The sequence below is a fragment of the Pan troglodytes genome, chromosome 20, assembly GCF_028858775.2.
Source record: "Pan troglodytes isolate AG18354 chromosome 20, NHGRI_mPanTro3-v2.0_pri, whole genome shotgun sequence".
Taxonomy (NCBI): domain Eukaryota; kingdom Metazoa; phylum Chordata; class Mammalia; order Primates; family Hominidae; genus Pan; species Pan troglodytes.
This window is the reverse complement of record NC_072418.2, coordinates 34612553-34633279: the sequence shown is the minus strand read 5'-3', so window position 1 is coordinate 34633279 and position 20727 is coordinate 34612553. Positions and strand designations below refer to the sequence as shown.

The 20727-nt window shown below is 41.5% G+C and overlaps 1 long non-coding RNA gene across 1 annotated transcript in view; it reads right to left on the bottom strand.

Annotated features, from left to right (window-relative positions):
* The window catches only part of LOC134809010 (uncharacterized), a 36091-nt gene extending 15946 nt beyond the window's left edge, over positions 1–20145 (bottom strand). The window contains exon 1 of the long non-coding RNA XR_010153491.1: positions 19982–20145. This is a non-coding gene — a long non-coding RNA (uncharacterized LOC134809010). The remainder of the gene's footprint in view (positions 1–19981) is intronic.
* Positions 20146–20727: the final 582 nt, after the last annotated feature.

Sequence of the window (20727 nt, the reverse complement as noted above, 5' to 3'; positions counted from 1 at the left end):
CACAGGACTTGTGTGGGTCCAGACATGAGCCCCAGCTAGTCCCAGCAGCTCACAAAATGATAGGTAAAATGCCAGTGATGTGAGAAATAGGCACTCCCTGAGGGAAGGGGGTCAGGGCACAGATTTCGTCCCATTCTTAAAAGAGATGGTGACCCCAAAGAGCTGAAGATGTTTCTTCTCACTGCTTCTGAACTGGGCTCTAAAGTCAGACAGACCTGGCTCCAACCTCTGCTCTTGCATGTGAAACTTATACAACCAGAGGCACTTCTTTGTCCTCCATGAGCTGCAGTTTCATAAACACTATAAAAGAGAGATAACAATACTTCTACCTCAAGGAACTAATGTTAGGATCAAAGAAGGCATTGCACATGAAAAGATTCCCCAAGTGCCTAGTGCACGGTAACCTCCAGTTGGCACATGTGTGTGGCAACAGTGCTGGTGGAAGCGATGGAATCTGCAGGGCTCTAGCCCTAAGCCTGACCATAACTCAAAAGTTCCTTTCAGGATTGTTGCCTCATCTGTAAAATGGGTACAGTAGTCCCAACCTGCTGCCTTATAGGGATGCTATGATGACGATAAGAAACAGTGGGAAGAAAAGAGTGTAAGGCTAGAGCAATGATACATGTAGCCTTTCCCCACCACAAAGTTTATTGGGGTGGTTCCCCTGACCCCATTACCAAGCACGGGGGCTGGGCCAGCCTATGCCAGAGGAGGACTGTGAGCTGGCAGAGGATCTGTAACCCTGATCACCCGGTGGCTTCCCAGAGCCCGTAGCTCCAGATCTTCACCTTTTATACAAGCTCAAGGGTAGCTGGGGGCGGGGATATTGCCTTTTAATTTAGTAGGGAAAATAATTCACGTGCTTATAATGAAATGCGACAAGCAGAACATAACAAGTAAATACAATACAAACTACGTTGCAAGCCTCTAAGGTAACAGAAAATAACTAGTTTTAGTTGTTTTTTTATCTATTATGAGGAATGTCAAGCATTTGACAAGAGAGTATTTAATAAAAAATACTATAATTTGTGTTTAAGCGATAGCAATAGATATTACATTTATTTTATTTCTATCCAAGGAGACAGGTTTGGGATTTCTTAAAGGAATTAGGAAATACAAAGTGAGAGGTTTAATGGGCCTGAGACGCACAGGCCGTGGGCTGGGGCTCCCTGGGGCTTACATGTGGGGACATAGCCAGCTGGAGGGCTGTGTGACCAGCACGTGCAGCCTCAGTGGAGAGCTAAGGGAGAGATGCGACTACACATGCCAGGGAAAATACTGAGGGACCAACTGGGGGCTGTGCTGGGTATCTTCACATGTGGTCCCTAGGGTCCCCCAGAAGGTCTCAGTCCCACTGGGGAGAGGGACCCATGACACATTTAGAGAGTAAATAAAACTCTAGGCAGACCTCATTAGCAAACCCCAGAAAAGATGCAGAGTTTTGTTCCAGCTTCATTGGTGATAGTAAAAAATCCACAATGCATATGCCCATCAAAAAGGGATCAGGGGGCCGGGCACGGTGGCTCATGCCTGTAATCCCAGAACTTTGGGAGGCCAAGGTGAGTGGATCACGAGGTCAGGAGTTCGAGACCAGCCTGGCCAATATGGTGAACCCTGCCTCTACTAAAAATACAAAAATTAGCTGGGCGTGGTTGTGCATGCCTGTAGTCCCAGCTCTTCGGGAGGCTGAGGTGGAAGAATCGCTTGAATCTGGGAGGCGGAGGTTACAGTGAGCCGAGATCATGCCATTGCACTCCAGCCTGGGCAACAGAGTGAGACTCTGTCTAAAAAATATTAATTAAGTAATTATAAAGGGGATCTGGGAAACAAAATCCTACATCCTTCAGAGGATGGGATTTGGCCAGGCTGGATTTACAGGTGAGGGTGGGAGTCGACCTCTGTATTAGTTCATTTTCATGCTGCCAATAAAGATGTACCCGAGGCTGGGTAATTTATAAAGGAAAGAGGTTTAATGGACTAACAGTTCCACGTGGCTGGGGAGGCCTCACAATCATGGTGGAAGAAGGAGGAGCAAAGGCACATCTTACATGGTGGCAGGCAAGACAGTGTGTGCAGGGGAACTCCCCTTTATAAAACCATCAGATCTCGTGAGACTTACTATCATGAGAATAGGACAGGAAAAACCCGCCCCCATGATTCAATTACCTCCCACCAGGTCTCACCCATGACATGTGGGGATTACAGGAACTGCAATTCAAGATAAGATTTGGAGTGGGGGGACACAGCCAAACCATAACAACCTGAAAAATGCAATGGTGATGGAAAAAAGCAGAAGTGTTTTATGTAGATCTAAACACATGCATATAACCAAAAAAAAAAATGTAATTTAAAAACGTGTGTGCATGTGTGTGTGTGTGTGTGTGTGTAAACATAGATTAGAAGGATTTGGAGGAAAAGTCACAATAATGCTTCCTTCTGGAAGAAGAGAATGGAAGGGGATCAGGAAGAGATGTGTGGAGATCTTGAGAGTATAATGAAGCCAGCTTCCTGGATGGAACTCAGAATTTCTTGATTTTTTTTTAAACTTCTGCAACAAATATGGCAAATTTTGATTTTTGGTTAATTCTGAATGCTGCGGATTTCGATATTTCCCTTTTCTCTGTGTTTTTGGTATTTTTTCCCCAAAAGAGCAACCAAGGTGAACATTCAGATAGCAACATGATCAGGGTGGCTTCTTGGGGCCAGGAGAGGGTCTGGGAATGGGGTTGGTGACATAGAAGGTCAGGCAACCTGTCTCACCTTAATTTCATTACTACAGACAAGAAGGTTGGATTTAGATGTCTTCAGGGTGCATCTGGCTCTGGCGTGCTCACCTGCATCAACCAGCTGAAAAATCCTTTTGGAGCTTAGGAAGGAGAAGGCTGGCAGAGGAGCTAGTGAAATGACCAGAGCTTGACTTGAAGCCAAGAAGGGCTTGGACAGAGAGAGAAAGTGTATGGGCAGGACAGAGATGTGTGGGTTCCCCAGAAGGTGGGGGCACCAGTAAGACTGGGTTATGGGAGGGTGAGAGGAGGGCCATTAGGTCATTGTGCAGAGTGAGGATTTGGGGGGTCAGTGTCTCAGTGTGTGTACTGCCCAAAACGTGTCTCTTGAGCCTGTGAGAGCTCAGACCCCTTTGAGTGGAGCCATCACTCATCATGAACCCAGTATCACCACAGTGAAATGTCAGCCCAATGGCCAGATTCCAAGTTTTCAAGAGAAGCCAAAATCCCTTCTTCCTATGAAAGCTTTTAATTTTTAGATGTTAGCTCAACTTGTTTTTGTAACCCTATTGGAGCACAGCACACAGATCTGGGAGCTGCATAGAGCCTCTAGAGACGGTCATGGGTGCTTGGACTCTAAGAACTTTCCATCTGTAGATTTGATAGGAAGAAAGACCCTAGATGGTCCCATCCTTCCTGCAACTGAATCTTATGGTGGCTGAGCCACTTCCCAGGCATGTGAACTCAGCCAAGTCTTTTAAACTCTCAGAGCCTCAGTTTCCTTAGGGAGTCAAATGGGAATCACTGGACCCAACTCATGGACTGCTGGGAAGATTAAACAATATCCCATACACATGGGAACGCATTTAGAACATTGTGAAGTGCTGTTCACCCACAGAGCATTAATGCTACCATTCATGTTGGTTGTTGTGAGTTTTTATAAGCAAAGGGTCTGTGTCAAATCCATTCAGCATCCTTCTGTCTTAACAACAAATGGACAAATATACCTAACAATTTCTCTTGCATGGCTCCATGCAGATGATGCTAGCGTTTGGACTCTTTTGAGAGGCTGTTTCTGGTGTGGTCAAACATGACCCTTAAATATGCAGGAGTTTCCTGGGGTTTCCTGCTGGATCTGATGCCCAATCACCACCAGGTAGCGGCACTGAGAAAGGAGCTCCCCTATCTGCGCCAGGTCTCATCTCCAGGAGCCCCTGGGTACTGCTGCACCTGCAGCTATTCTCACTCGGCTGGGACCGCACCACAGAAGAGAGATCAAGACTGACCTCCCAGGAAGACCACAAAGGCAAGAGGCCTCCAAAGGCTGCCATTGGAGAGGCACCCCGGAGGACGTTTGAGGAGAACATGCTCCCTGTCCTTGGGTGAACAGAGGGCATCATGTATGCATGGGAGACGTAGTCCTGGTATTCCATATGATCCCAAGGGGGTGGAGTAAGACCCTTGAGTTGTGCAAATCAGAGTTGCATGTGTAAAATGGGTAGTTTCGCAAATGGAGAGCTGCCTCTCACTGGAGGAGTTCCAGGCAAGGCGAGTGGCCTTGGAAGAGGTATCAGTTACCATCTGAAGTGTAATCTGGCTACACACCCTGGGGAAAGGCTCCTTCTAGCGTAGGCTTCCAAGATACTCCAGCAACCAAGCATCACAAGCATCCCTGTGGAGCACAGACTGGGGCCTCTTCTGCAACCCAAGCTGGCTGATCCTCAGAGCAGGACAGACCCCGCCATATCCATGGCCGATCCCATAGCCCCCCACCCCAGGGTCTGTCCAGGTAGCCTGTGGCACAGCCAGAGCAATTAATAACTTTGGCATCTGGATGAGAGGCCCTGGCAGGTTTCTCCCATTCTCCATTTCCCTTCCCAGTGTCTGTGAATAAATTAATCCCCTAATACATAATTAACTCGGAGTTGAAAGGTGAAGTCAAACTTAACCAATTTACTGTTCTGGAGCTGGTTTAGTTCGGATCATGTGATTTTAATTCTTTCCGTATGACCAGGTGATGGGGAAGGAGGCAGGGGGAGAGGAAAATGCACAGATTAATTTCATTCCTTAACCTCCCTAATGTGCCTGCTTGCTTGCATCGTGTTGCAGACAGCAGATCATCACATGATTTATGGGACTGACCGCTGCCTGCATCTCTCAGGCTAATGACACACACACTAGAGTCATTGATTTGTATGAGTAGCCCCCACTCTTCATTTATCACAATTTAATGTAAGAGTTTGCAATGCAGAAAAAAAAATTCACATGGGAAACATGGACCCATAGGCCCCGCCGCTAACCAGTTATGAATCATTTGCTGCCTTTTAATATATAGACTATTCTATTCTGGAAAATGCCCCGTAAGGTCATATTCTTCTCCTGAACATCCCGACAATTAAAGTCCCCAAGAAGCTGTTTTAAGATGCATGGCCTACCAGCACCTTTGTTAGCTCACGCTCTCTTGTAATGCATGCTATCGATTTGTGTCTGAACTCTCCGGAACCCTTCATAAGCCATAACCCGCAAAAGTTTCCGAGGGCAGCGCTATGCAAGCTGAGTGTGTGATGCTCAGGAGCTCCACGCACGAGCCAGCCAGGCCGCATGTGGACATGGGGCCTGGCCCCTTCCCCACACAAGCACTGGGGCCAGCCCACAGGGGCTTGTAGCTCTGAGGGCCAGATCAACTCCCCCAAATTAAGGGCATTTAATTTCTGATTATAAAAAGTGCCCAAAAGTTAAGAACTTGGAAGATTTTAAAAAGGAACTAAAGACATGATGAGCAACAATACTGGGAGAGACTGTATTTTTCAAACTGGAGAGAAGGCACCCTGAGCTAACACCTTTGGAACACTCAGAGCCTCAGAACAGCCTGGCACATCTTCCTGGAGGGACACTTTTAGTCCATACATTGGGAAGAAAAACATATAAATTTTAATTAAAATATACATAGCCCTGTTATATAATAAAATGGAACACACATTTTTTACAAGATGAAACCTAAGCCTTCAAAATAATGTGCTTATGCAGGAACCTTGACTATTCCCAGAGTTGCTTGATTGTGGAGGGGTGATCTGTGGTCTAGGGTATTTAGGGGGGAAGGTTGGGAAGCATGGTTCTTATCAACCAGGGTCACAGACAAAGAGGCCTAAAGAGCAAAGCAGGCCAGGTGAGGACCAGAGCAGACAGGATCTAGGAGCCCATCTGCTGGGGAGAGCATGGCTCAGCTCTGGTTGGAGAACTATAGGCCCAGTGTGGCCCCACTTCCTAATTTTCCAGGTATGTATAAAATCCTGATTTTTAAAAAAATGAAAAAAAAAACCCTATATTTTTAAACCAAGATAATGGAAAGAACACAGTTTAGCCCAAACCGAATGCTGGAATCAGTGAGCAAGTCACACACTGTAGTGTGATCCGCTCATCACATGCATTCTCTCTCCCTCAGGAAGCACCTCTCATGCCACAGCCAGGAGGGGACTTGTTGCAAACTGTAGAGCTCTTTGGAAAGCAGTATTATTACCCACCAAGCAGCAATAGAAAGAGCATTTTTCGGACAGGGCACGGTGGCTCTCACTTGTAATCCCAGCACTTTGGGAGGCCAAGGCAGCCAGATCACTTGAGGTCAGGAATTCAAGACCAGACTGGCCAACATGGTGAAACCCTGTCTCTACTAAAAATACAAAAATTAGCCTGGAGTGGTGATGCGTGCCTAGAATCCCAGCTATTCTGGAAGCTGAGGCAGGAGAATCACTTGAACCCGAGAGGCAGAGGTTGCAGTGAGCTGAGATCGTGCCACCGCACTCCAGCCTGGGCCATAGAGTGAGACCCTGTCTCAAAACAAAAACAAAACAAAACAAAAAAACAAAAACAAACAAACAAACAAAAAAGCATTTTTGTGGATCCCAGCATAGATTGCAGGTCAGGTTCAATCCCAAGGTTAAGAACCCCAACTTAGAAGCTCTGGGTTTGGAGTAAAGAGAAAATAGTTGTCTATTCACCATATTTAAAAAAATCAGTGGGTATAAAATTTTGGTTATGCTAGATGAGCATTATAGAGATTTGCTGTAGAACATAGTGCCTATGGTTAACAATGTTGTTCACTCAAAATTTGTTAAGAGGGTGGATCTCATTCATGTTAAGGATTCTTATCACAGGTCAGGCACAGTAGCTCATGTTGTAATCCCAGCACTGTGGGAGACCAGGGCGGGTGAATCATTTGACCCCAGGAGTTTGAGACCAGCTTGGGCAACTTGGTGAGACACCGTCTCTACAAAAACTACAAAAAAAATTAGCTGGGCATGGGGGCTCATGCCTGTAGTCCCAGCTAATCAGGAAGCTGGAGTGGGAGGATAGCTTGAGTCTAGGAGACAGAGGCTGCAGTGAGTTGAGATCACGCCACTGTGCTCCAACCTGGGCAACAGAGCGAGATTCTGTCTCAAAACAAACAAACAAGCAAAGAGTTCTTACCATAAAGAAAAAAGCATCATGGCAACTCCAGGAGATGTTAAGTGTACCTACTACCTTGATTTTGGGGATGGTATCACAGGTGTTTGCATATTTCAAACTCATCAAATTGTACACATTAAACATGGACACAGAGAGGGAAACATCACACACAGGGGCCTGTCAGGAGGTTGAGGGAAAGAGGAGGGAGAGCATTAGGACAATTTCCTAATGCATGCGGGGCTTAAAACCTAGATGACGGGTTGATAGGTGCAGCAAACCACCATGGCACATGTATACCCATGTAACAAACCTGCACATTCAGCACGTGTATCCCAGAACTTAAAGTAAAACATTTTTTAAATGTGCTGTTTTTTGTGTATCCTTTATATTTCAATAAAACTGTAAAAATTGCTATCTAATTATAATATAGTATATGACACTATTTTTTAAAATAAAAGACAATTTATAATAACTGCCCCCCAACAAACAAACAAAAAACACCCCCAAACACTCTATCACACTAGGGCTATTTATCAATTCTTGAATGAATTATTTTCTAAAAATAATTTTAGAACCAAGATGTCATCTTGGTTCCTTTAGTACTTTCATGCCATCATGTTTATTTTATAGAAAAGTCTACCTATAATCCTGCATTGTTTTTCCAGAAGCACCCCACCTTCAGATTTTAGGGAAAGGGGAAAATAGAAAGAAATTCTGAAATAATGACCTGGTCTCTGCCTGATAAATTCTGGCAGTCTAATAGGCGGGATATACATATAGAAATCAATACCGGGGATGCAGGGCCTGTGATGCATCCACCTTTGTACCAAGCCCTGTGCTGCCTCTGGGGTAATGCAGCAGGCATTCTGAAACATCTTGAATGAATGGGAGGCTTCACCCCTGACTGGAGCAGTGAGCTGCTGGTGCTGAATTATGAATCAGAAAGTGAGGCCAGCGCAGTTCTGACCAAAGTGATGTCAGGGATGGAGAAGATGCCCTTTCCAGATGTCCAGCGGGGGTTCACTGGTGGGTAGAGGTGGGTCAGAGAAGGAGCCCAGGGGAAAAACAGCAGTGTTGCTGGCTCCAGGCTGTCACTCTCACTGGGGAGCCCTCTTTGACTCTAGTGCCTCATCTGTTACTGGAGATGGTAATGCCTACCCAGTCCTCCCACCCGTGTCTGTCTTGAGGCTTTTGGTAGGATTGGTTTGTTTTTTCATTGATTGGTTTATATATTCATTCATTCATTCATTCATTCATTCATTCATTCATTCAATACATGTAGATACTTCCTATGGGCCAGGCCCTGTGCCAGCAACCTGGGGGTAGAGGGGGAACAGGATAAGCAGGATTTTAGTCCTCATGCTCTAGAGTGGAGGCAGAGCGTGCATTACTAAGAAAACACATCAGATCATTTCAGACGGAGGGAGTGGAACCTTACAATGGGTAGTCGGGGAAGTTCTCTAAAGAGGTGACATGTGAACTGAGACCTGAATGACAAGTGTGTGAGGACCTGCAGTAATTATTAGAGCTCATGAATGTGCAAAGGGCAGCAATGGGTCTGACACAGTTGGGGAACAGCAACTGTTCCAATGTGTCCAGAGCTGAGCTTCACTCATCTGAAGCCACCCCCAGGGCAGAGTGGGACGAGGTAGTCGAGGGCGGGGGGCAGAGAGGCAGCCAGGTACACAGCCAACGCTGACTCCTGTTCACAGCATCTGGGCTTGAGGGGGCAGTTAACAGAGACTAGGTGCTGCCCTCTAGGAATCCACAGGCTGAGGGGGGAGGTGCATCCCAGAGTCATCAGATGGCAAGATGAGGTCTCTGCAGGAGATCTGAGGGACAGGAGTCTCAGAAGGAAGACGATGAATTTGCAGAGAAGCAGAGGGTGGGAACTGCATGTCCAAGACATGGGCTGGAAAGTCTAGGGAACCAGGTCAGCTGTTGGTGTGGCCAGACCTCCAGCTGGATGCACAGGAGGGGCTGCAGGTAGGAGAGGAGGCCAGCAGGGAGTGGTAATAGATGAGGCAGAGAAAGAGAAGAGTAAGTGGAAGGACTCAAGCCCAATCTGCGGGTCTCCCCATCAGGGCTGAGCTAGTAGCTGCAATGGCCCGTGGTTTCCGGAGTGGCCAGACAGACAGCCCCAAGGATCCTTTATCAGACAGAGGACAGCTACCTAGATACCTCCCGGACCTCGACTTTCCACCCAGAAGGGGCCACTCTAACATCCCCAACAATGCGGACAGCTGGGCCAGCACCACAACAAACGCCAGGTGAGCACCGCCCCATGGCTGACACTGGCCTATAGATCTGTGTGTTCTGCAAAAGCAGGTAGTATCTCATTGTCAGCAGCTGTCACACTTGCACTGCCTCACCACCACCTGCAGGCCAAAAGCCAGTCTCCAGGCACCTGGGTGGGCTCCTTGAGTGTGCCACTGTTTTTTTGTTTTGTTTTGTTTTGTTTTTCTGAGATAGAGTCTTGCGCTGTCCTTCGGGCCTTTAGGCTGGCATGCAGTGGTGTGATCTCTGCTCACTGCAACCTCTGCCTCCTGAGTTCAAGCAATTCTCATGCCTCAGTCTCCTGAGTAGCTGGAACCTCAGGCATGCACCACCACGACCGGCTAATTTTCATATTTTTAGTAGAGATGGGATCTCAATGTTGGTCAGGTTGATCTCGAACTCCTGACCTCACGTGATACACCCGCCTCAGCCTCCCAAAGTGCTGGGATTACAGGCATGAACCACCATGCCCAGCCTAACCACTGCCTTTTCCTAAAACTGTTGCTGTATGCTGTCGGCTCATTTAGTCCACCTATTAATTTGTAAGGTAAGCACAGTTACCAGTATTTCATGCAAGCAAGCAGGCTCAGAAACACTAACTGACCTGTTCCAGGTTTCACAGTTAACAGGTAATGGAGATGGTGTTATAGGACTCATGTCTTTGGGGTTCACAAGGCAGTTTTAGGGGCTAGAAAGATACCATGCTTTATCCTACATTTTCCTGAAAGCAGAGCTGGAGCCCAGGGTTATGTGGAGGTGGCCTATTTGGGAGGTGACTCTATGGAACAGGGGTAAGGCACTAAAGGAGATAAAATCATTCTACTCGGTATCTATCCAAAGGAAAGAATATGAGTATGGCAAAGGGATACCTACACCCCCATATTCACTGCAGCACTATTCACAATTGCGAAAACATGAAATCAACCTAAGCGTCCGCTCATGAATGAATGGGTAAAGGAATACTATTCAGCCAGTAAAAATAATGAAATTCTGTCCTTTGCTGCAACATGGATGGAACTGGAGGTCATTATGTTGAGTGAAATAAGCCAGGTACAGAAAGACAAATATCACATGTTCTCACTCACATGTGGGAGCTAAAAAGTTGATTGCATGGCAGTAGAGGGTAGAATGATAGTTACCAGAGGCTGTGGGCAGGGCAATGAAGAGAGGTCGGTAAATGGGTACAAACATACGGTTAGAAGAAATAAGTTCTAGCATTTGATAGCACAGTAGGGTGACTGTTGTTAACAAGAATATATTGTGTATTTCAAAATAGCTAGGAGAAAAGATTAGCAATGTTCCTAACACAAAGAAATGATAAAGATTCAAGGTGATGGTTATGCTAATTACCCTGATTTGATCATTACACATTGTATGCCTGTATTAGAGTATCACAAGTACCTCATAAATATGTACAATTATTATATATCAATAAAAATAAACAAATTCTATTTTAATTTAAAAAAAACAGAAAGGAGAGAAGGCTGATTCAACAGCAGCCAAGCAAGGTGCCCTGAGGGCAGGAAGCAGGAATGTGGGATGGGGCCTGGGTGGGGATTTTTAGATCAACTTGCACACAACAGGAGAAAATGGCTGGCCAGAGACTTAAAGCTGAGGCACAAAGTAGCAAATGACGTGGATTCCATGATGAGAAAATTACCCCTCTACATTTTTCATTCCATCCTGAGGCTTTCTGTTAAGTGATACCTACCTCAGAGCTGGGGCATGGGGCTAAATTTAGCTACAATTTACAAATAATGTTTAATCGTTGTATTTATTGAACTGTTGTTTCCTATCTATGTCTAATAATAGCGGCTTCCCATTGGTGATAATTGTAGAATGTTTCTTTTAAAGACACAGGTCCAGCATGGTACCTCAGGCCTGTAATCCCAGTGCTTTGGGAGGCTGAGGCTGGAAGATCGCTTGAGCCCAGGAATTCGAGGCTGCAGTGAGCTATGATGGTGCCACTGCACTCCAGCCTGGGCGACAGAGTAAGATCCTGTCTCAGCACAAAAAACTAACAAAAAAAACACACTTGGTTCTGTAAAAGGGGTAAGTGGATGTAATGAAAATATAATTAGTGAGCGGTAAAGGGCCCAGAGACATGGTGGATGTGGTAAGAAGAGACCCAGGAACGGCGAGAAATCAAGTGAAGGCTGAGGCTCCGTCCTGAGCTCATTGCTCCCTGCAGACACCCTGATCCTGAGTGCAAGCCTGGTCCTGTTTTCCAATCAGGCCGTCTCCTTCAAACAAGCACTGCTTGTATTAATGACGGTGATAGCAACAATGACTGCAGTAATAACAATAAGCATCATAGCAGAAATTGTCATGTCTGATGGAAGTTTCTTGTTTGCCAAATGCTCTCACATCTGTTACGGCATCTGCATGGGGCCTCTGTGTCTGCACCTTCCATAGAGACCACTTGGGCCAGGGGAGCCCTGGACTACCAGGCTGGACTCAGTGAACAGCTACTAATTAACTGATTGATTGATTTATTTTAAACACTTATAAGAGGCCATGGGGGGAAGCCAGCCTTCCACAAGTTCTGTTTGCTCATTAGAAACTAGTCACTGTGAGGGTACTTTCGCCTTTAACTGATTAATGTACATCTACTGCTCTGGACTGACAGCCTCATGAGGGCAGGGTCTCTTCCTGGTCCCAATATACAGCAGGTGCTCAGTAAATGCTGAAGCATGAATATCACTGCTTTTAAAGAGGATTTCTTCCTTCCACGAGGTCTGGTGAGGATGCTGAGTGAAGGAGAGGGACTCTGAATTGTAGGAGTTCCTTCCCTCATAGCCAGGCCCTGGTGCCTGGCAGATTGTCGGGAATGTTAAATGCACCCATGATCACAACAAAGCTCTGGACAGCTTAAATCCCTGCCAAAAACTGAAACCTTGGTTGTGTGTCATGATTGTGTTATTATTACTGTCAAGTCACATTGTGAAATAAGCTTATTTAACCTGCACAAATTCAGCAAAATGCAGTTGTAGAGGGAGAAGAGCAGAGAGAAATTTTCACATCCCACCCTCCCTTCTCTGATGACATCTCTTTGCTAAATTGTGCACCCTTCTTCTGGCCCTTGGAGGTTTGTCCATGCAGGTCACCTCCAAGGAGGTTTTGGTCCTGCCCACGAGCTCCATCAAGCTTGGCATTCTGAACTTCTGGGTGTGGAGGGGCCACTGTGTGGGTCCTGCCTCATCCTGGGCTTCCCTCTGACCTGGAGCCTGTGTGCACGGACATACTACCCAGCCAGTGTAACTCAGAGGCTGGCCCAGGCAATTGGGCCCTTTCTTCTCTCCCTTTCCTTCTACAGCCATTTGGTGGATCCCACAAAACTGATTGGGGCTGTGCTGCCTCTTTGCACTTGGCCTGGAAACAAAGCCCTCACCCTTCTGTTTCCCTTCCTTCATTCCTCCCAGATTTAACTCAGACTGGTTTCCAATCTGACAGCCCACACTCCTGGCCCTTCATCATCTCTCTCTCTCCTGAATCTGTCCTCTGAGACTTGCCCCTGCCCTAGGGCCTAGGCTTCTGGAAATCTACAGTGAGAAAAGACTCCTTTCTTTGCCTGCTTTCTGCTGCTGTATTCTGCCCAGGGCCTAAGAGATAGAAACAAAATGAACTGAGGGATAAATGAAAGAGAGGAAGAGCAGGGAAGATTGGCTAATATTTTAGAATATTATCCCACTACTCTTCTTAGCTAAAATGCATTATCTCATTAAGTTTCATTTTTATTCCCATTTTATAGATTAGGAAACTGAGGGTTGGTGGGGCTAAGTGGCTTCCACAGGGTTATGATTAATGAATTATGGGCCATGATTTACACCCAGGTGTGTCTGAACCCAGAGCTTACTTCACAAGTGCGTTAGCCTATCCATCCCTCCAGAAGAAAGCTAGCAGCTCAGGAGAAGAGGCAGCCAGCTGGCCCAGGAAGTAAGAAAATAAGGTAGCTCTGAAGCCCCCAGTCTCCAGCAGGCATCCTACATGGTGTCTGCAGACAAAACCACTCACCACTTAAGTTCAACACTTGAAGTTTGCAGAAGCAAGTTTCCTTAGTAACTGAGTCTTTGTGATTTGGGGAGCTCACATAAAGTACAACTGATTTTTAGTTTAATTTCCTTCTTGGAATAGAAACAGTTATGTCTGTTGGTGTTGACACAGATGGGCACCCTTAATTTGCTGCTGTGGTTCATTTTGGCATCTGCTGTTGTTTCCTGGTGTCACAGAGGGCCAGACTATGAGTAGCAAGCAATGAGTGTGCTCAGAGGTGGGAAACTGTTCACTTTTAGCTCTCCACTCCCGACAAACTTTTTCTGGTGTTTGGCCTAGAAGGGATACTGTGTCCCTTTGCTTCATGTGTGCCAGCTATGGTGTGGCATGCATGTCATGGCTTATTTTACTTTTTCTTCATATCAAGCTTGTTATTTTACAGACAACTTTACCATGACACTGAGGAACAAACATGTAAAGTGATTTGCCTAAGATTACATAGTGAGTGAGTAAGAAAGCCAGGATTTGATCCTGTTCTTTATGGTTAGAGGCCATTTTCTTAGTTTGGAACTTCACATTAAAAGTTAATAATAAAAGTAATTAAACATATAAGAACAATTGCAAACTGTAAGGAAAGATATGCAAGTATACTGTTCTAAGATTCTTATAAAGTATGTTAAGTGGCATGATATTTGAAAGTAAATTGGTAAGTTAAAAAATACATGTTGTAAACTTTAGAAAACTAAAATACAAAGTGGTAGTGGAAATAAAATGTAGTTAAAAAATAACTAATCCAAAAGAAGACAGAAAAAAAGAACAAATGGGAAAATTAAAAAACAAATAGCAAGATGATAAACTTAATCATATTAAAAATTACACTAAATGTAAATGGTCTAAATATTTTGATTAAAAAAGTCAGCTTGGATATAAAAACACGACTTGTCTAAAAGAAATGCACTTTAAATACAGGGCACAGAGAGGACAAAAGAAAAAGAATGCCGACATGTTCTTCAACAGATAAGTGAATAAACAAACTGCAGTATAGCTATCCAATGGAATAACCCTACTCAGCAATAAAAAGAAATGGGCTATTGATTTACACAAAATGAATAAATCTTAAGTGCATTTTGCTAAATGAAAGAAGTCAGACACAAAGTTTACTTATTTTCTGATTCTATTTATATAATATTATAGAAAAGACAAAATTATGGGTACAGAAAACGTATCAGGGATTGCCAGGGGTTAGGGAGTGGGGAGGCATTGACTATAACAAGAAAGAGAAGAAAATGTTTAGAATGGATGAAGCTATTCTGTATGGTTCTTGGGTGGTAGATAGATGGTACTGCTTTTTTATCTCAAAATCAACATAACTGTACACTACAAAGAAAACTTTACAGTATGTGATATTCTTTAAGAAGTCAACCAGGATATTGAAAGATCCCAGGATGGAATGTAGACCTTGACAAATGAATCTAACTGTATTACAAATATGACAAAATATCACCACTGGGATGAAGAAAAAAAGGGGCTGACCTAAATAAAAACAACAACAAAAAAACTATATATAAACACAGTACCTTAGGTGGTAAATGTGTTTCTCACAGGGATATATTTAGCAATTATAAAACTACTTTACATATAAAAATTAGTAATTTATAAATAAAGGAAGCCAAGTTTCTCACTGTTAGAGAAAGAAATTACAAATAAGCAAGGGGTTGGGAAAAGGGACAAATGTTTGAATAATTTTATACAATAAACATTATGTGTATATACATGTACAGTATATATATTTATATATGTATATCTAAATATAAAATTATAGGTGTGTGTGTGTATGTGTATGTGTATGTGTATACACACACATACCTATAACTCTATAACTTTACATATAAATACTCTCCCCCCTCTAGGAAGTATAACTTAATTCTTTAATTCTGGGAACTTGGTGACTCACTTTCAATGAATACAGTATGGAAAAAAAAATAGTAACTTTACAGTGAAGAGACCTGGCAGACTTAATCAAATGATCAAAGTTAACATCAGTAATAGTGTCATTTTTATCATTTCCGCCCCTAAAAGATGTAATGAGGACACCTCACATTCTATAATCCTAGGATAAACATGAGAATATGTCAGACAAACCCGAATTGAGAAACAGTCTACAAAATACCTGGCTAGTACATTTTAGATGCATAAAGGCAATGACAAACAATAAAAATACTGAGAAATCTTCGTGGACCAGAGGAGACTAAGGTGACACGATAACGAAATACAAATGTGGACTCTTGGATAGACTCCTGGAACATGAAAGGAAACTAGTAGGAAACCTGGGGAAATCCAGGTAAAAAATGTGCTTTAGTTCCTAATAATGCACCAATGTTAATTTCTTAATGTTGACAAATCTGCCATAGTTGTTTAAGATGTTAACATTAGGGACAGATGAGTGACAGTTATGCAGAGAATCTCAGTACTATCTTTGCATTCCTCTGTAAATCCAAAATTATTCAAAAAATTTTAAGTAAAAGAATGAAAAATTCTACACCATATAAACACTAATCAAAGGTAAGGTGGGGGTAGCTATGTTAGTATCAGAGAAAAATATTTCAAAGAAAAGAAAGTTACCAGTGATAATGAAGTACATTTCATAAGGATAAAGGGATCAATTTATCAAGAAGTTATAACACACGTAAATGCTAAATGCATGTACACTTCATAAAGCTTTAAATTACATTAAAACAAAAACTGAAAGAACTGAAAAGAGAAATGGAAAAATCAGTGATCATTGTTCAAGATTGCAACATTCATCTCTCAGTAACTGAAAGAATATACAGACAAAAAGCAACAAAGATACAGAAGATTTGAATACCACAATCACTGTGGTGTGCTAGAACTAGCTTGCACTGGCTAGTGAAAGCAATTTCATTTGTGACAGCACAATGTGGTGACAGCACATTGTTAGCTTAAAATCAGCATTGATAAGAATGCATATTCACAGAAGGTATCAAATACTACATATCAGGACTTTTTCTTTCCAGATATTCAGTTAAACATTCCCCAGAACACCACTGTCAATCAACCAAAACTGAGTGACATTTAGGGACATTTAGAGAAAATCCTAAAAGAGTAGAATGCACATTTTTTCAAGTCTATATGGGTCATTCACTAAGGTAGCTCATATTCTAGGTCATAAAATAAGTTTAAATAAATTTTTAAAAAATTGAAAAATAAGAAGTATATTCTCTGACCATACTGGAAATAACCTAGAAATCAATAACAGAAAGGTATCTGGAAAAACCACAAACATTTGAAATTTAAAAACATACTTCTAAAAATCCATGAGTGAAAAAATAAATCACAGGAAAAATAAAACAACATTATGGCCTGGAAATAGTATGAACTGAATTTTAAAAAATCAAAATGTGTGGGTTGTAGATAAAGTGATAATTAAGGAAATTTGTTATATTTAAAAGCTTACATTAGAAAAGAAGAAAAAACTAAACTCAATGATTGAATTTTTACTTGAAGAAACTAGAAAACGAAGAGCAACTGAAACCCAAAGTGAGCAGAAAGAAAGAACATTATAAAGACTGGACATTAATAAAATAGAAAACAGATAATTGAGTAAATCTATGAAAACAAAATTTGGTTCTTCAAAGTATCAATAAATGAAGAAAATTTAAAAAGACTAAATAATAAAAAAGAAGGGGAAAAAGGAACACAGCAATTACCAATATTAGGAGTTAAAGAACAGACATCACTACATATCCCACAGACTTTGAAAGGATAATAAGGAGATCTGAGAAATAACTTTGTGTCAGTAAATTCAATAACTTGTAAGAAATTGTCAAATTTCTTGAGAGATACAAATTATCGAAGCATACTTAAGAAGGAGCAAATAACCGGAATAGGCTTTTATCTATTAAAGAAATGGAATTCATCATTTGAAAACTTTTGACAAAGAAAATCTCAGGCCTAGTTTACTTGAATGATGAATTCTACTGTTTATTTATAGAATAAAGAATACCAGTTCTATGCAAACGCTCCAGAAACTATAGGAGAAGAAATATATCCTCAATCATTTTACACAGCCAGCCTTAATCTGATATGAAAATAACAAGAAGACATTACTATAAAACAGAACTACACGTTAACACGCCTTATAAATATTCATCCAAAAACCCCTAACAAATTTTAACAAATTAAATCCAGAAAAATACAAATATAATAATATATCATGACTAAATGGGCTTATCCAACGAATGGCAGACTAGTTTAACATTCAAAAGTTAATCATTGCAATTTACCTTATTAATAAACTAAAAAACACAAACTTTTACAATAAATTCTGCTGTAACACTTGTTTTGAAATGTGAATTTGTTTCAATGCAATTCACATGTTAAGAACAATTTGAATTTTGTGTTTGCTTATGCACAATTTTGCTATCAAGGAAAACTAGATGAATGCAAAAAACTGCACTGAGCTGAAATCAGCTATGTAGTAATATGTGGAAAACAGTGGTACCATTTTTATTAGGTTCTCATCTTTTCTTTTCTTGTGTGTGTCACTGATAAAGTTTTTTAGTGTGGTGCCTGTCACCCCAATTTTTCCATAAGCACTGAGGTTTTTCTTGCAAGATTTTAAATAGCATAGCAGGAACTAATTGCAATCATAGATACTGAAAAAGCATTGGACAAAATTGAGCAGCAATTCATGAATAAAAACTGTTAGCAAACTAAGAATATAGAGAACTTCTTCAACTAGATTAAGAGTATCTGTGACAAACCTACAGCTAAGTTCCTATTTAATGATGAAAGATTAAATCTTCCCCTACAACTGGGAAAAAGGCAAGGAAGTCTGCTTTCACCACTTTGATTAAAATTTAAAGTGGAGGTCCCATATAGGACAGTAAGTCAAGAAAAACAAATAAAAGACATACAGATAATATGATAATCTATGGAGGAAATCCAAGAAATCTATAAAATAAGATAGAATTAATAAGTCGATTTAGCAATGTAACAGAATATATGGTCTAGACATAAAAATATACAACATGGGAGAGTGGGGATCATTAATGTGTAAAAAATTAGTCAGAAACAATGAAAAAGACCTAGTATTTGATAGCACAACAGTGTGACTACAGTAAATAATAATTTGATTCTACATTTAAAAATAACTAAAAGAGTATAAGTGGGTTGTTTGTAACACAAAGGATAAATACTTGAGGGAATGGATACCCCATTTTCTGTGACGTGATTATTACGAACTGCATGCCTATATCAAAATATCTCATGTACTCCATAAGTAAACACACCTACTATGTACCCACAAATTAAAAATTAAAAAAGGAATAAAAATAAAAATGTACAACAAATTTTTATAAAGCAAAGTTTTAAAATACCTTTTATAATAGTATGAAAAATATTAATAGGAATAAAATAAACAATGTGAGAGGCATATTCTGAAAACTACAAATTATTACTGAGATAAAATAGAAAAGACTTATATACATTGAGAGGTGTAACATGCTGAAATAACAATATATGCACATGGAAAATATAAACCTCATTTCTTAGCTCACATTATACATAAAAATTAACACTTCTAGAGGAAAATAGAAAAGAAAACCCTGTGATCTTGGCCTAAGTAAAAATTGCTTACATAAGACACAAAAAACACAAACCATAAAAGAAAAAATGAATAAATGACTTATCAAAATTAGAACTTTTAGTCTTTGAAAGACATATCTAAGAAAATGAAAAGACAAGCCACAAACTATGAGAATATATTTGCTAGAAATATCTGAAAAAGGAGATACACCCAGAATATATAAGGAACTGGCACAACTCAAATATAAGAAGATAATCAATCTAAATGGGCAAAAGATTTGAACTGGCCTTTCACCAAAGAAAATATTATGAATCTCAATTAAGGACATGAACAAATGCTCAACATCATTAGTTTCTAAGGAAATGCAAATACTACCACAACAAGACACTACTATACATACACAAGAATGGTAAAATTAGAAAGACTGATAATACCAAGTGTTGGTGAGGATGTGGAGCAATTGGAATGTTAAACATTACTGGCAGGAATATAGCCACTTTAAAAAATAGAAAGTTTCTTATAATGTAAATATCTATTTATCATATGGGCCAAAATCTCACTCCTAGATATTTGTCCAAGATAAATGAGAACATAGTAACACAAAAACTTGTACCTAAATGTCCATAGCAGCGTTATTCAGAATGGTCTTAAGCTGGAAACTACCTGCATGTCTAAAACTGGAGCATCGATAAATCATTTTATGGTATATACATACAGTGGAATACTACTCTGCAATATAAAGAAAAACACACAGCAAATCAAACACACTACAAAAATCAAACTAATCAAACACACAACAAAATGCCTAACTCTCAAAAACAGCATGCCAAGTAAAAGAAGCCAGATATAAGAAAGAAGCTGGTACATATTATATAATTCCACTTAGGCAAATTTCTAGAAAAAGAAAAACTATAGTGACTGAACTATCAATACTCACTAGGAGCTGTAGGAGATTGAAAGCAAGGGGCCAGGGACATGAAGAAACATTTTGGGGTGATGCATTCTAAATCCTGATTATGGTGGTGGTTCTGAGGTAGGAGGTGGGACTCGACTCCAAAGGTTGGGCTTGAACACTGGACCAAATTGAGAACTAGCTGAAACAGGGGTGGAGTGGAAGCAGCTTTCCTTGAGACATGCCTACCATTGTGCCATGTCAGTTTGCCATTGCCATGGCCACACTCCATGGCAACACCCTGCCCGTTTCCATGGCAATGACCCAGTGACCTGGAAGTTGCCACCCTTTTCCTAGAAATTTCTGCATAATCTGCCACTTAATTTGCATATAATTAAAAGTGGGTATAAATATGTCTGCAGAGGTGCCTCTGAGCTGCATGTCCAGGCACACAGTCTGTAGGGTGGCCCTGCTTTGCAAGGAGCAGTCCCTCTGCTGCTGTGCATGGCCTTTTCAATAGAAGCTGCTGTCTAATACCACCGGCTCCCCCTTGAATTCTTTCCTGGGCAAAACCAAGAAACTTCCCAGGCTAAGCCCTAGTTTTGGGTCTTTCCTGTCCTGCATCATTTCCACAACGGTAAACATTTTCCAAAACTTAACAAAAGGTCAGTACACTTAAAGCAGATTGCCTATATTGCATGTAAATTATACTTCAATAAAAATAATTTTTAAACAGGGATGATGGACGTTAGGGAAGCCTTGGGACAAGAAAGTGGACTTGGGCCAAGGAC